Genomic DNA, 13697 nt, shown 5'->3' on the forward strand with positions numbered 1-13697 from the left:
TTCAAAAGGAGATCCTAAAGGGTTAAAAAGTTTGCTGTAATCTTGTAGATGTGTTCTTCCAGACAGTGAGAGCTGTGTTCATTTTCTACCTTTGCTATTCATACATGTATCTTAATTCCAGAATACTCATTTGTGCTCTGTGGTACCACAGAAACTTGAGAGTGATCACTGGGAGTGTTTTTCATTTTCTACCTTCTTTCAGCTTCAAATACATCTTTGGAAATAAATTACTTGACCTATTGGATTAAAATAAGATAAAAATTCCACTGTTAAGTCCAATCCTAACAAAATTGATAATGAAATTTTTGTTAAAATTTGAATTCCTTTCTCAGCCAGAACCTGCAACCTGCTACATTTCATTGCCCTTGAAATGTAAGCCTATTAATTTAAAGTTTCCCATATTTGCTCTATTATTAAAAAGATCTTTATTTACTTTCTATTGGAAAGATTACTATAGTGGAGATGCTTGTTCTCCTCTTTACCACTAATCAGCGTGACGTTAAAAATGTGAAATGAGCTGCCCTCTGTCAGTTTTCGAGTAGGCAAATAGCCATCCACCAGTATAGTTCATTCTTTCGGCAAGAAGATAAATGACTGATTTTTCTGAAAGAACAATTTGTTCAGGTCTGCCTGCAATGCTTTAAAACAGCAGCCTCAGCTCTTCTCAGAACTGACCATTCCCTTCAGTGGCGACAGCAGAGGCAGGTACGCACCTGGACCTCAGCCACTCAGGTTCAACACCCACTAGATCAACGCAAGCTGCCCTGTATTCACCAACTGAAGCTACTATCCCAACTCTGAACAAGGATTGTATTAATTCTGCCACCTTTGTTACCACAATGACCTTCAGGAGACGTGGGGGATGAAGTGGACAAGCAAGTGGCCATAGTGCCTTAACCTGCCTCAGTTGTCTCAGCAGAGTCTGAAAATGGAAGTGATTTGTGTCAGCCTTCTGTCAGGAAACTCATGCTGTTTCTTCTTAGCTTTTATTTACCCGCAAAGAAAGGTATCTGAAAAAAGCCTGACAAATTTGGCTGGAGAGATGGATCCCATACCACCTCAAAAGCTTAAGCCAAACTTACATTCTGCAAAGTCCATAGTGCACCTATTTTCTATGTGATATGGACTGTACATTCCTGGGAGCTAAGGCTCTGCTTTATTCCATTTATGTTTTACACTCCATGCTGAGTAACAGTAGTAAGGAGAAATGGACCGTGTAACTGCTTTTTTTTAAATGAGATATGTTGTTTTCATCTTGACTCACTTTAAACCAAAACAAAACAGAAAAATAAAAAATAAACAAAAGAAACTGCACAAAGTTGGCCTAATACATTTGGAAGCAGCCGAATACATTTTACATTTTTAAAACTGTAAGAACTTCACCCTAATTCTGCTGCAACTTTTTGCTCTTTGGAGAAAGTTTAGTGTAGGGCCTCTTTTATTTTTGTTCTGCTTTTATAGATGGGGGGTTGCCTTCAATATAATGACTAGGCTTTCCATGTAAACTCAGGCGTCAACCCCAAACTCTTAAAAAGGACTAGTGTGAATTCCTGGAATTTATCTACAGGATTCTGCAATGAAACACAGAAGCGTATATCTCATACTAAAACTTAGTATGCTTTTCTTAGCTTTTTTTTTTCACTCTTATTCTCATGGCCAAAGTTATTCCTGTCATAATACTCAAATATAAAATTCTGCCTTAAATATATATCAGATCAAGTTCTGGCACTTCAAAACTGTCTGAAAATAAAAAAAAGCATTGTCTCCAAGTCTCCCCAAACTACTTGTTAAAATTACATGTTTAATATTAATATAGAAGTCACTGAAGCTCAAAGAAAGAGATGGATAATAAGGGGAAAAAAAGAATGTTAAAAAAGAAAGTTAAAAGCAACAACATAAGACACTGTTAAAAATGAACTGAGACATGAGGCTCAGAAGCTATTAAAGGCTCTTTAAAAATGTAAATCTCTTTGAAATGTTTTGAATTTGGACATTAAAAATGGGAATATCACTGTTCTCCCAAAAGGCAATAAGGAGAATACACATACCTATTATGTAGACAGTGTCTACCGCAGAAATCAGATCTAGAAGTAAAAACTATGTTTTGCTTTCACTGTTACTAAGTAAAAAAAATGCTTTCATTTTGATGATGGCAAGATAAGAAATACAGATCAATACGGAAACACAGAAATTCAGAGTCACTGTCCACAAATCATACGAAACTACTGATTTGGCCGGCAACATAAGAGGTAGCTAGCCAACCTGAAACAGTCATGGCATGCCCACCTAACAGTCCAACAGAAAAGACTGTGTTCAACTTATTTGAGAAACCACTGACACTCATGAATAGTAAATGGTTTATAACCAGATGTAATGATATATAGAGCTTTTCTACTCCATGCTGCTCTGTTGAAATCTATCCCAGGCTGATAATGAACTGATTTTGTGATGTCTAATGCTTATGAGGCAACTTGAACAACGTTATTATCGTAGCTCTGAAATTTTAATGAAAGAAACATCAGTATACAAAAAACAAATGTAACTTGCATCTGAGCTGAGACGTCAACATATTGGCCAAGGATGTTAGAGCTGTTATTCTCCCTTATGAGAAGAATCTCCAAATCTGAAATGAACTATTTGGTGAAGTATTATAAACAAATTCTATACTGCTGCTACCCTTCCCCCCTTTTACCTGATCTATACTGACTAAGTACAAAAGTTTTTATTTTATTTTATTTTATTTTATTTTATTTTATTTTTAATTCAAAGCAGTCCACTTAAACCTTCAAGTATAAAAAACCTACAACTACAAAAACTAAAACTACATTTTGTATCCCAATATCGTTTGGCAGTTGGGAGAGGGGAGTAATAAACAGATTAAGTGCTTAGCAATTAGGTGAACAAAATGCTGTCAGTTCACAAAATCATAATTTTACTGTTGTAACTTCAAAGGCAGATACAAACCAACACTTGACTGCACCTATCAAGTGCAGACAGAAGACAGTGAGTGTTAATATGCAGTGACAGTGTGATCATCTGACTTCTTTGAGTACTCTCTAGTTCTCTACTAAAGGAACTTCATCTGTTAATACGTCAACTTGACGTTTTCCCTACAAGAGGATTATTCTGAAGGGCATATCAAAAGACATTGTCTACAAGACAATTTTGGACAGGATTCTAAAACAGGTGGTATGACTAGGAACCATCTTTTTCATCAGAATCATCAATTCAAAAAAAGGAAAATCTCTAGCTTCTAGAGGCACAAAACATCCTGAGATCTGTGAGGAAACTTGATCCTTGCAATAAGCAATCTTCAGGGATCTGGAAGAGCTCTGAGAGTATGAACTAGTCCCATCCAGCGCCCAGTGCCCAGTGCTGACAATTTAAACGTCAACAATTAATGAGTTAATGTCTTGTTTAAGAAAGACAAGGGAAGTTCATGGATCTGCATAACTTACTCTGAGTGAAGACCATTTTGGTTAACAAGCAGCTGGTTACTGATGGACAGTGTTACTGGCTTTTCATCAGATGAGTAGCCTAGCAACCCTATATAAAAAGGATCAACGGGATTCTCGTTGCAACACTGTCACAGATGCACTACCATTTGCAAGGTGAATCTTATTTGCCTTTTCAGGTAGGTAGAACTTATTCTTGGGCACAGTTCGGAGCATTTATTAGTACCTCTCTGTTTCTCTCCTACCTGAGCCTAACCTCTGTGTTCGGCCACGTATTTTCACACATACACATAGAGAAATGGTCTTCTGTCGGAGAATTAAATACTATTATAAAAAAGAGGTCTAGCGGCAAACTTTACCATGCTAGGAATAGATAGTAGAAACAGCATTATTGGTATAGGTCTGTTGCAGTCAGATTCTCAGATATGCAGGCAGCAAAGAAAATTCACACAGCATGTTGTGCGCTGCTAACTGTAATGTATGTCCTTGTTGCTTGGATACCTCTAGTGAATTACCAAGTAAGGGTGCGAGTCTCTTTTCTAGACAATATTATATAAAAAAATCCCAACCCACTACTTCATAACATGTTGAAGGTGCACATAGAGGCTTCTTGCACTCTTGCCAGCCAAGTGCCATAAAGAGACAGATCTAGTCTCGAGAAGTTTAAATCTTGTGGGTTGCCGTGTCGTGTTACGAACTAGATCTCATACAATTCATCACTTAAGTTGCAGAAAAATAGTTCAAGAACTCAAAATAATGAATTCTGTCATTTCCAATAGAAGTGTGAAGGGAGAATTACGAATGAACCTTTTAAAAACATATATGTGCAAGGAGACTGCCCTTCTACAAAATGAAAACAGTAGGCTTCCATTTAAATGGCCCCATTCTGAAACCAAGACCTTTCATTTTCAATTAACTTGAATTGACAATTTAGAAAGGTTTGAAAATGTTGTTGGAGCCTTTCAGTTTGACAGATCTCAGCTCCGACATTACATTTTTAGGATGTGCTGTTTTAAAAGTGAAAATTCGAAATGAAAATTATCTGATTGAATCGAACCTGTTGAAAGACAAATGTGTTTAATCGGTTAGAAATATATTTTCCATATTTTCTCATTAGATGTTACACAATGCATCATTAAGAGAAATTAAAAGCTAAGAATCATGTCTTCCAGGCACATTTATTATTTTATGTTGCAGTGATATTTTTGTTGTGAGATTCGTTTCTGTCACAGAACGTATCGCTTTATGAGACAGGTAACTATTTACCACAAAACTAAAAGATTTCTTCATATTCAAAAACAGTCTACATTACTAGTGGAATAATGTAATTATCTAATATCAGATACCTCATAACAATAAGACACAGTATAGACAAGTCAAACTAATCTTCAGGATTAATATCAAACAGTGTGGATCGCTTCATTCACTTTTAAACACACAAAGGGAGCAAAAGAAGGATTTCTCTACAGCTGAACCACTTAATTAAATAAAAGTTGAAAACCAATCAATCAATATTTCATGGCTCACAAGCAAGAAACAGAACTTTAAAATTATTGAGAAGTGGGTTGAGAGATCTCCACATTGAAAAAAGTCCATTTATCAATGAATAGATGGAGTACATTGCCCTTGTTACTTGATAGATGCAAAAGCATAAGCTGTTCAACTCAGAATGAAAACATTATAGTGCTGATTGAGCCTTAACTCAATCATGGATTATTGTCGTTCTTGTATTGTTATATTAGATTTAATCCCAAATAAAGAAAAACAACAAAAAATTGCTGATTTTGCTGAAACTCCCGTAGTCCTGAGGGTTAATAGAATCTTTCCAGTGTAGAGGGAACAACTGTAGGGTAGATTACTGCATTACTAGCTTGGAATTTTTTAAGTAAGTTTTTTTTTCTACAGATGAGCTCTAAAAAGAATTAGTATTGTTTCAAGCAATGTTTTATTCCGTGTAGATGACAACAAGCCAACGGAAAGGTATGTATATGACTCTAGATTTAAAAGTAACACTGCAGATATGTGCTGCACCCCATTTTTCCACCCCAGTCCTGAGACGTCCGAAGAAGCAACAGGAATTGGTTATAATCAGCCTGTTGTAATATCAAGCGTATATGCACCAGGTAGGTAGAAAGTCTGTAGCAAAGTCATGTCCAGCACAAAGACCAAATTTTAATCTTTTGCTGGTGCAATTTTTTGCTAAACTCAATGGAAAAGAGGATATGGTCCAGATATTCAATAGGATATGATCCAGAAATTCAAGTTTGGTCAACCAGTACTAGGCCATCTTCTGAGGAATGGGAGTGACAGAGATGGATTTCTACAAAAAATGCCTTAAAAAAGGATCAAGCCTGGAACTGATTCAGTGGTATGTGGAAAGTAGCATCAGGGCTGTCCTAATTTATTCTTGACCATTCAAGCAGCCGGATATTGCTAGACCACAGGAAAACCTTTGTTGTGCTTCAGTGCCAGCTCAATGCCACCTGAAGCTTTCCCCCCAGTACACTGGTATTTGTAATAGCCATCTTGGAAATGCAAGTTGGACCTCTGCATTGTTCTAGTTTCACAGTAACTCTACGGAGTGCAAAATTTGGTCTATAAGGTTCCTCTGCTACACACGATAAGTCAGAAAGAAAGTTATGCTTTGTATTAATGAATTCATTCTGGGAATGTTATATGCTTCAAATGTGTGAGCTGCTAAAATGAATCCTAATCTTGTCCTACACTTTTTTTTAAATATATATTAAAAAAAAATTTTCCCTCTCAAAGCTTCAGAGAGACTCAAGGATGATGAACTGACTTAGAATAGAGCATTTTAAGCATTTTTGTTTCTTTTTCCCTGATCATATGACTAGAAAAAGGAGACAGGTAAAGAATGAAATGACCAATCCAACATTCATAATATTTGAAAAACATCTGCATGTATATAAATATTTCATATTCCTCCTATATAAGTTGAAAGAACTGCTGTTCTTAAGGAATATATAGAATTATATAGCACATCATAGTTTTCTCAGGCACATAAGAGACTCAGGGACTTGGAAAGCTATGTAACATAATCATTCACTAAGCGAGTTTTAACGAACTCAGCAGCAATAACAAGAGATGTCACTACTCTACTATCGCCTTAGTATGTATGAGAAATCACAATAAGCCAAAGTACATGCAGCATTGTACAAAAAATGGCCTACACAAAGGAAAGTTCAATTTAACCGTGGTTTACTATGGGGTTCTGTTTGCTATTGCATATGCAAATAGTTGCTTTAAAATACTGTTATCATTGCAATCTACTGTCTATTTCAGAAAATGTTTGACTGTATCTCCCATGGCAGTGTACAGGAACAGATGTCAGGCTCGCAGGCTGAACAATTTCCTCTATAGCAAGTTGGCTTTTGTCAAAGTTACAAAAGTACTCTGTAAACTGTGCACCTGTTAACACCATAAAAGCAGCACAGATACTGCTGGATCTGTAGGCAGAATTCATCCTGGACTTGTTTTGCCTTTTTAATGCTTTTTTTTTTTTTTTGATGTCTCCCCCTCCATCACCCCCCACTGGCCCCAGGGAAATATTCCAGGATTCCCTAACAAGGTATCCAGGAACGGCCAAGTACTAGAGGCAGCCCTATAAATCCACCTGCTGCACAGCGAAACATGAGGGTGGGGGTGGTGAGAAATAAAGAGGGGGGTCAGAAGCACTCTTAAAAAAAAAAAAAATCTTCCTAAACCTGATATAAACCTGTGGCTTCACCTCCTGAAGTGTCACAAATACCTGCACAGTTCCAGGGAACATCACGCTGCGGTTGGCAGGAAGCGGGCTGCCGTCCGGGGTGCAAAAGTGCAAAACGTAGGCTGGGCTTTTCCCCGGGGCACCACGCTACACTCCCGTGGCCTCGGCCCACAGACGGAGCCCCGGCCACGAACACACCCACCCGGGGACCCGCGGGTACACTGCTGCGGGGCGCTGACAACAGAGGCACGTGACCAGCCGTATATTTAAAAGAAAAAAGAAAAAGTATGCTGGTAGGTATATATAAAGCATAAAGGTAGGCATATAGGTATATATAAAAGTATATAGGTAGGTATGCATAAATATATAGAAAATAAATAAATAAATCCTCCAAAGCGGCTATTGTTCTTTCTCACGCGATCCGGGTCAACTTTTCCCCAGCGTGGAGCTTTACTCCCAAAGCTGCGCCGGCCGCAGGGCGGCGGGGCGGTGCGCGGGGCTGCGCTGCGCTGCGCTGCGCGGGGCTGCGCGCCGCTCTGTCACTCACCGCCGGCGCCGCCAGCCCGAGGGAAAACTTACCGGCGGGGCAGCGCCGTCCCTCGGCCTCCGGCGCCGCGGTGGCAGCTCAGGGCGGCGGCGGCGGCCGCCGCGGCATCCCCGGGCCTCCTGCCTTCCCCGCGCCCCCCGGCTCCCCGCGGGCGTCCCGGCGCTGGGCTGCGCGACTTGTTTGGTGTCGCTGGCACCGTCTTTACCATATGCTGTAGCGGAGGAGGAGAGAGTGTTTGTGTGTGTGTGTGGAGAGGGGGGTGCGGAAGGGGGGGGGGGGGAATTAACTTTGCTCAATGGCGACAGGGCAGCAGCCTCAGCCCAAGCATCGGATCGATTTACTAAACAAACTGAAACGTGGGTGGGGATGTTAAACAGTAACCAGCAGCCTCAATGAAAACTGAAAGCTGCTGTCGACAGCGGGTTGCCCTGCGCGCACCCCGCGCCCCGCCGGTGGGCGGACGGGCAGGGCAGCCCAGCCCCGGCCCGGCCCGGCCCCGACACGGCGCAGCTCCCGGCCCCACGGAGCTCGGGGCGGGCCGCACCTGTGTGGCCGGCACCCTGCCGGCGGAGCCGGGCCGGGCCGGGCGGCGGGGCTGTGCCCCCCCCCGGCCGCCGCGGTGCGCGGACACGTGCGGCCCTGCCGCCGCCGCCTCCGCGTGGCGACGTCCCCTCCGCGGCGTCGGGAGGAGGCGGCCCCGTCTGAAACGCGGCCCGGGCAGCGCGGCAGCTCTCGACGGGCGCTGGCCGTGGGGCGGCCTGGCGCCGTGCCCGGCCCCGGGCAGAGAGCGGTCGCCTCCTGGGGCTCTGGCAGGGGCCGAGGGCATCACTGGCAGAAAGGTGTTTGCCACCTCGGTTGCGCCGGGCGGTTACCACCGAGGCACTGCAGGTGCACTGCGGTACGGGCACGGAAATAAGCCCCTGCACCCGGCCCGGGTGGGTGTCGAGGCAAGGCGAGGCGTGCCGCCGTGCTGCCCGAGGCAGCCGGGACCCTCGGGCACGGCACGGCTCGCCTTCCCCTCCGCCCGACCCCGCCGTCCTCGGACCTCTGCAGCTGTTTGGTAGGCACAGATCTGGGGGGCGCCGAGACCTGACGCGCTCCCCGCCGTGCTTCATTGCCTTTGTTCCACGGAAGCTGTCACGGGGAAAAGACCCTTTTCTAGCAGGCGTCAGATTATGTCCTGAAACCGTACCAAATCCTAGGATCCATTACAGGCTATCGGTTCCGGTCGCTAGAGGCACTTTGTCGGCCGCTTACCGTTGGAAAGTCGTGACACAAGGAAGTATTTATAAAATAATTGTTACTGTCCTCTGACATTGCACATTCACAGACTCGAAACAATAATTAACGCCTTGACTATGATATCACCAGCTCACACCCGTGCAGGCATCAGGAAGAAAAGAAATAATTCAAGCTAGTGAAGGTGGTGTCTCGTCTCTCCAAGTATCGTCCGGGGGGGGGGGGGGGAGGGGGGGGCCTTGGGAGTGCGAGAGGACGGAAATTGGCAGAAGTTCCCGTGCGACAAAGAAGGAAGTCCCGCTGCAAAGAGACTGGCTTTTGCCTTGGATGCGTTAACATGTCTGACTCCTTTAACCGTAGACACGTGTCAATGATTTAACGACACTCTCGCAGTAGAAAGACTACGCAGGTTTTACACAGGAAAGAGAATGAAAAAAAATATATATGAAAAATGTCCCCTTCCTCTAGCCTTTGAAAGCGGCCAGTGATTGATCGGTTTCCCCAGGAAGGAGATCAGCAAGTTTGCTCTACTTTCTTACCGATGGTACCTTGCCATGCTGCTATAGCTCGTTAAGATGGCCAGTTCTTCCCTTCCAGAGCTCGCGCATGGGAATTCTGGATCCAAATTCGAGGGGCTTTCGATTGTCATTTGGAGGGAACAGATGGAATTTGGCATGGCGATTTCCCCCCATTACGAAACGTTAGTAATCAGGGGAAATAACTGCCCAGATATCTACCGGGAAGATGTAAATACACCCAAGGTCCTCCCGTGCTATTTCGAAGGTGTTTTTTGTAAGCTCAATAAAAGTCATCTAGGAAGAGTTGTTTCTGACGGGTTCTTGCTCATCTCCTGCCGCAGATAAAATACTGCAGGCAAGGGCAGTACTGACAGTGAAATAAACGTTACTGCTACTGGCTAAAGCGCGCCTCGGAGCAATCTGCAGGAGCAAATAGCCGATTTAAAAAGTGACTGTCACTTACATGAGGTGTGTGTGTGGGGGGGGATTTTTTCTTGTTTTCTTTTTACTTTTTTTCTTACAACCTCATCCATGCTTAAGAGTGCCAGCTTTTAATAACCAGTTTTCTTATATAAATACAGAGGACTGGTCATAATTTCTTTGCCGTCTTAATTGGAATGAAATTAACATACTAAAGCCGTACGGTCATCTGTAGCAGCTATATATCCAGACTTATATATGGCTCGTAAAAACAGATGCGGGCAGATTTAATGGGGGGGGGGGAGCTTAGGAGGTTTTGATTCGAGTCACTTCAGAATATACAAACGTTATTATTATTCTTTCTGCGGGAAAGGTACTGCTTTGTACCAAAAGCAAATAGCTTGCAGAATAGTAAATGGAATTTCTTTGCTGTGCGGGGAATATTTGCGCTTATTTCTCATCACATAAGGCCACGTTTGATTTAACCTTAATGTAGCTAGTGATTTTCATTTCGACTCCAGCGTTTCCTTAAATGGTATTTGTGAAGTGGTTGCCTCTTTTAATTATCAGCAACATTTTTGAGGAAGAGTGAGGGGCAGAATAAAGTCCCTTGACGGTCACTTCGCCGCCAGTGCTACCTCTGAAGCAGCATTTTCACTTGTCACCTCCAGGATGAAATCACGCGACCGCCGAAAGAGCCGCAGTAGCTGTGAATTGCCCCGGTCCCTGGGGCCGGGACGCTTCCCCCTTCCCCGTCAGGGTGGGGGCTCCCACCGCCTGCAGTCTGCTTTGGGGGGAGCACCCAGGCACGGGGGTAGCGGCGGGGACCCTCTGCCTGGGATCCCCATCTGGGCCGTCAGGGGAGGCGGCGACGCCTCTGTGCAGTCTCTTTGCTCGCCACGTCTCTCCCTCAGCTACACCCCGGGAGGCAAGTTGTTCGACGGCCACTCATTTTCGGAAGGCGAGGAAACCCGCGTAGCCTTTTGCAGGGCGTATAACGAGTACTTCCAGGGGCTGACCTCAAGGGGAAAGTCCCAGACAGTACAGTTTCTGCGCCAATTGGGAGAAGTCCCCCTGCGCACTTGGCTGCCGCTGGCTGTGGCTGCAGACGCGGGCTGGGCAGCCGGAGCCGGGCTGCGGCCGCGGGCTCGGCTCCTCCGTCCCCCTCCGAGAGCAGCCTGTCCCCGCACGGCCCCGGCTCGCTCCCGCAGGGCAGCTGCCGGCCGCCCCTGAGATCATCTGCCCTGCCCCGACCAGCATTTTTTTTTTCTTTCCTGGCCAGGAACCTAGCAGCTAATTTGGGAGAAAACACGGGGAGCTTCTGGGGCTTGCTCTGCAATTGGGCGGGCCAGGGATCGGTTGCAGGCAGGCCCCCGGGGCCGACGGCACCCCATCGCGGCAGCCCTCCCTGCCTCCTCTCGATTCATTTCAGTATCATTAACCTTCGGGTGAAGCAACTGTTTGTGTGCCCTCTCTCGCTTCCCTGGGCTGGTTTTCTCCTCTTACTGATCCATCCCTTGTAAATCATTTATGGAGAACTGGGCACTACTCCTCTCTTCGCAGGAGCTTCCCTTGGAAAACTTTCCTATCTTCAGGCAAGAGTCTTTGTTAATGCGAATAATTGATAAAAGACCCCACCGTGCCCCACCATCTAAACGGGTGCCAAGAACTATAGTCACTTAGGGTCACGGGGTGATCTTGGCTTTAAAAGCGCAATACAGGAAACGACCAGGACCAAACCGGTTTAAAGAAACAGCTAGTTTTATGTGGTTACCTGAAACCATAAACGGGAAAATTTACAGGTTCTTTTTTGAGCGTTCAATAGCGCTCTGCAGAGCCTTTTTGCCCCCTGATCAGAGAACACCTGGTATTCTGGTGCTAACTAATGTCCCTGTGTTTTCTTGTCTCGAAAAACACAAGAGAGAGAAAGTGCATTGTTCAAAAGAAAAAGAAAAGCTGTAAACCTCTTAAAACTCTGAATCGTAAGATTACGCCGGCACCACGCGGCTATGAACTGATTTCAAGGGCTGCATTAGAGACGCTGTTTTCTTTAAAGGTTCCCTGGCCAAACTATTAATTGCCAGGATTTCATGAAAGATTTGCAGACTTTACAATCATTTATGATCCGTGCAATAAAAACGCGGAGATATGAGCAGACTAGTTCAAGGTGTAACGCAAAGATGTATTAGCTGCCCTTGGCAACTATCTGTGGGTGCTGTTTGTATTCTCCGAACACGCCCTTCGCTGCAATGAACATTTCTGCAAACCGCGGCTTGGGTTGTTCATTTCCAGAGCTCTGAAGGCTCACACAAAAGAGCTATAGATTTCAGGCAGGGGAATCAAATGATTGGAAACTCATTCTAGTCCCCCGAAGAGTTCAAATGCAAGCGAGATAATTACCCTTGACGAAAAGTAAACTTCGAGGGAAAATATATGCCTTTCCCCCTCGTAAATTAAAAACCCGCGAGAGAGCAGATTTGAGTATTCAAGTCTTTAATGCTCTCCTGACCCCCATCAAGAGGAAGATTACATTATTGTACTCCACTACAGAAGGCGAAGAGGAACCCCTCGAATCTGAAGAAAGACACCTCAAAGGATATTGACAATCCTCCAATGATATTGTATTTAAGAGCTTCACAAGCGAGCACCCTAGGCATTTTAAAGATTATCCTCCTAAAGAACTTTGAAGATTATGCTAATGACTGCAGATTACAAGAGTTTATTGCGAGAGCGGAGAAACAAAAACAGCCTCGTGGCGGTTTCCCATGGTAATTTTCCGCCTCTCTTTTAAGATGCCCGGCAGCCCCCCCCCCCCCCCCCCGCCTTCCTCGCCATTGCCCTCATTAGCAGCGGAGGAAGGAGGAGGGCCCCTGCTGTCCCGTTGTCGCTCCTTGGGGGGGGGGGGGTTAGTTAGCGAGCAGCGCTGTGCGGGGGCGGTGGGATGCGCCCGCGGGAGCGCAGCGCCGCAGGTAGCGCGGCCAAGGCGGGCCGGGCCGGGCCGGGCCGGGCCGGGCCGGGTGGCGGCCGCGGCGCCGTGCGAGACCCGGCCGCGCCACCTAGCGGCGCTGCGCCGCCCCGGCACCCGCCGGCGGCCACGGCCCTTGGCGCCGCGCGCGGGGCGGGGGGGTGGGGGGAGGCGCGACGTGGGTGGGCACGGGAGCGCGCCGCGCGGGCAAGGCGCGCTGCAGAGCGCAAGGCGCCGGGTCGAGCTGCGCGGGGCTGTTTTGGGGGGGGGGGGGGGAGACCGCACCGCCCGTGAGCAGCCGCTTTTAAATGAGAAAGTGAGCAAAAAAGCTTGCTGCGAGGTCACGATGTTGCATCCCAAGTACTGCGGGGAAAAGGAGAATAACCAGCAGCCAAAAGACTTTCCGCTGCCTGCAGCCTTCATTCACCTTTCCCCCCCCCGCCCCCATCTTGACCCTTTCACCCTACAATTATTCATCCTGTAGATACATTGCTAAATAGAGTATAAGAGCCAGAGTCTGAGTCCTGTTTGTCCCACCTGGCGCATGTCAGTGATCCTATCAGTTCCTTCCCCAGCCAGAAAAAGCACATCCTCTAATCATGCAAATAAGAGGGGGACAGATTATCATTTAGGACACTATCATTAACATAACGGCAATGAATGTGTGGAAGTACAAATCATATTCACCATCGCTGTATTTTTGATTAAAGCCCTACCAGGCTAGTGCAGGAATGTGAACTCAGAAGCACGAACGTAGTTACTCATATAAGGAGAATGAATATAGTGAAAATGATTCCCCCACAGAAGAAAGTAAGTGTATATTTGG

The 13697-nt window shown here is 45.5% G+C and overlaps 1 protein-coding gene across 4 annotated transcripts in view; it reads right to left on the reverse strand.

Annotated features, from left to right (window-relative positions):
- HNF4G (hepatocyte nuclear factor 4 gamma) overlaps nt 1-7965 on the reverse strand; it is a 63183-nt gene extending 55218 nt beyond the window's left edge. For 2 of the 4 annotated variants that reach the window (XM_068932475.1, XM_068932474.1), the window contains exon 1: nt 7762-7947. The gene's annotated coding sequence lies outside the window, so the exon portion shown is untranslated. Of the gene's footprint in view, nt 1-7224; nt 7373-7761 lie in introns of those variants that run through there. The other 2 variants (XM_068932471.1, XM_068932473.1) reach the window with 2 other exon arrangements.
- Nucleotides 7966-13697: the final 5732 nt, after the last annotated feature.

This window comes from Struthio camelus, chromosome 2, assembly GCF_040807025.1.
Source record: "Struthio camelus isolate bStrCam1 chromosome 2, bStrCam1.hap1, whole genome shotgun sequence".
NCBI classification, from domain to species: domain Eukaryota; kingdom Metazoa; phylum Chordata; class Aves; order Struthioniformes; family Struthionidae; genus Struthio; species Struthio camelus.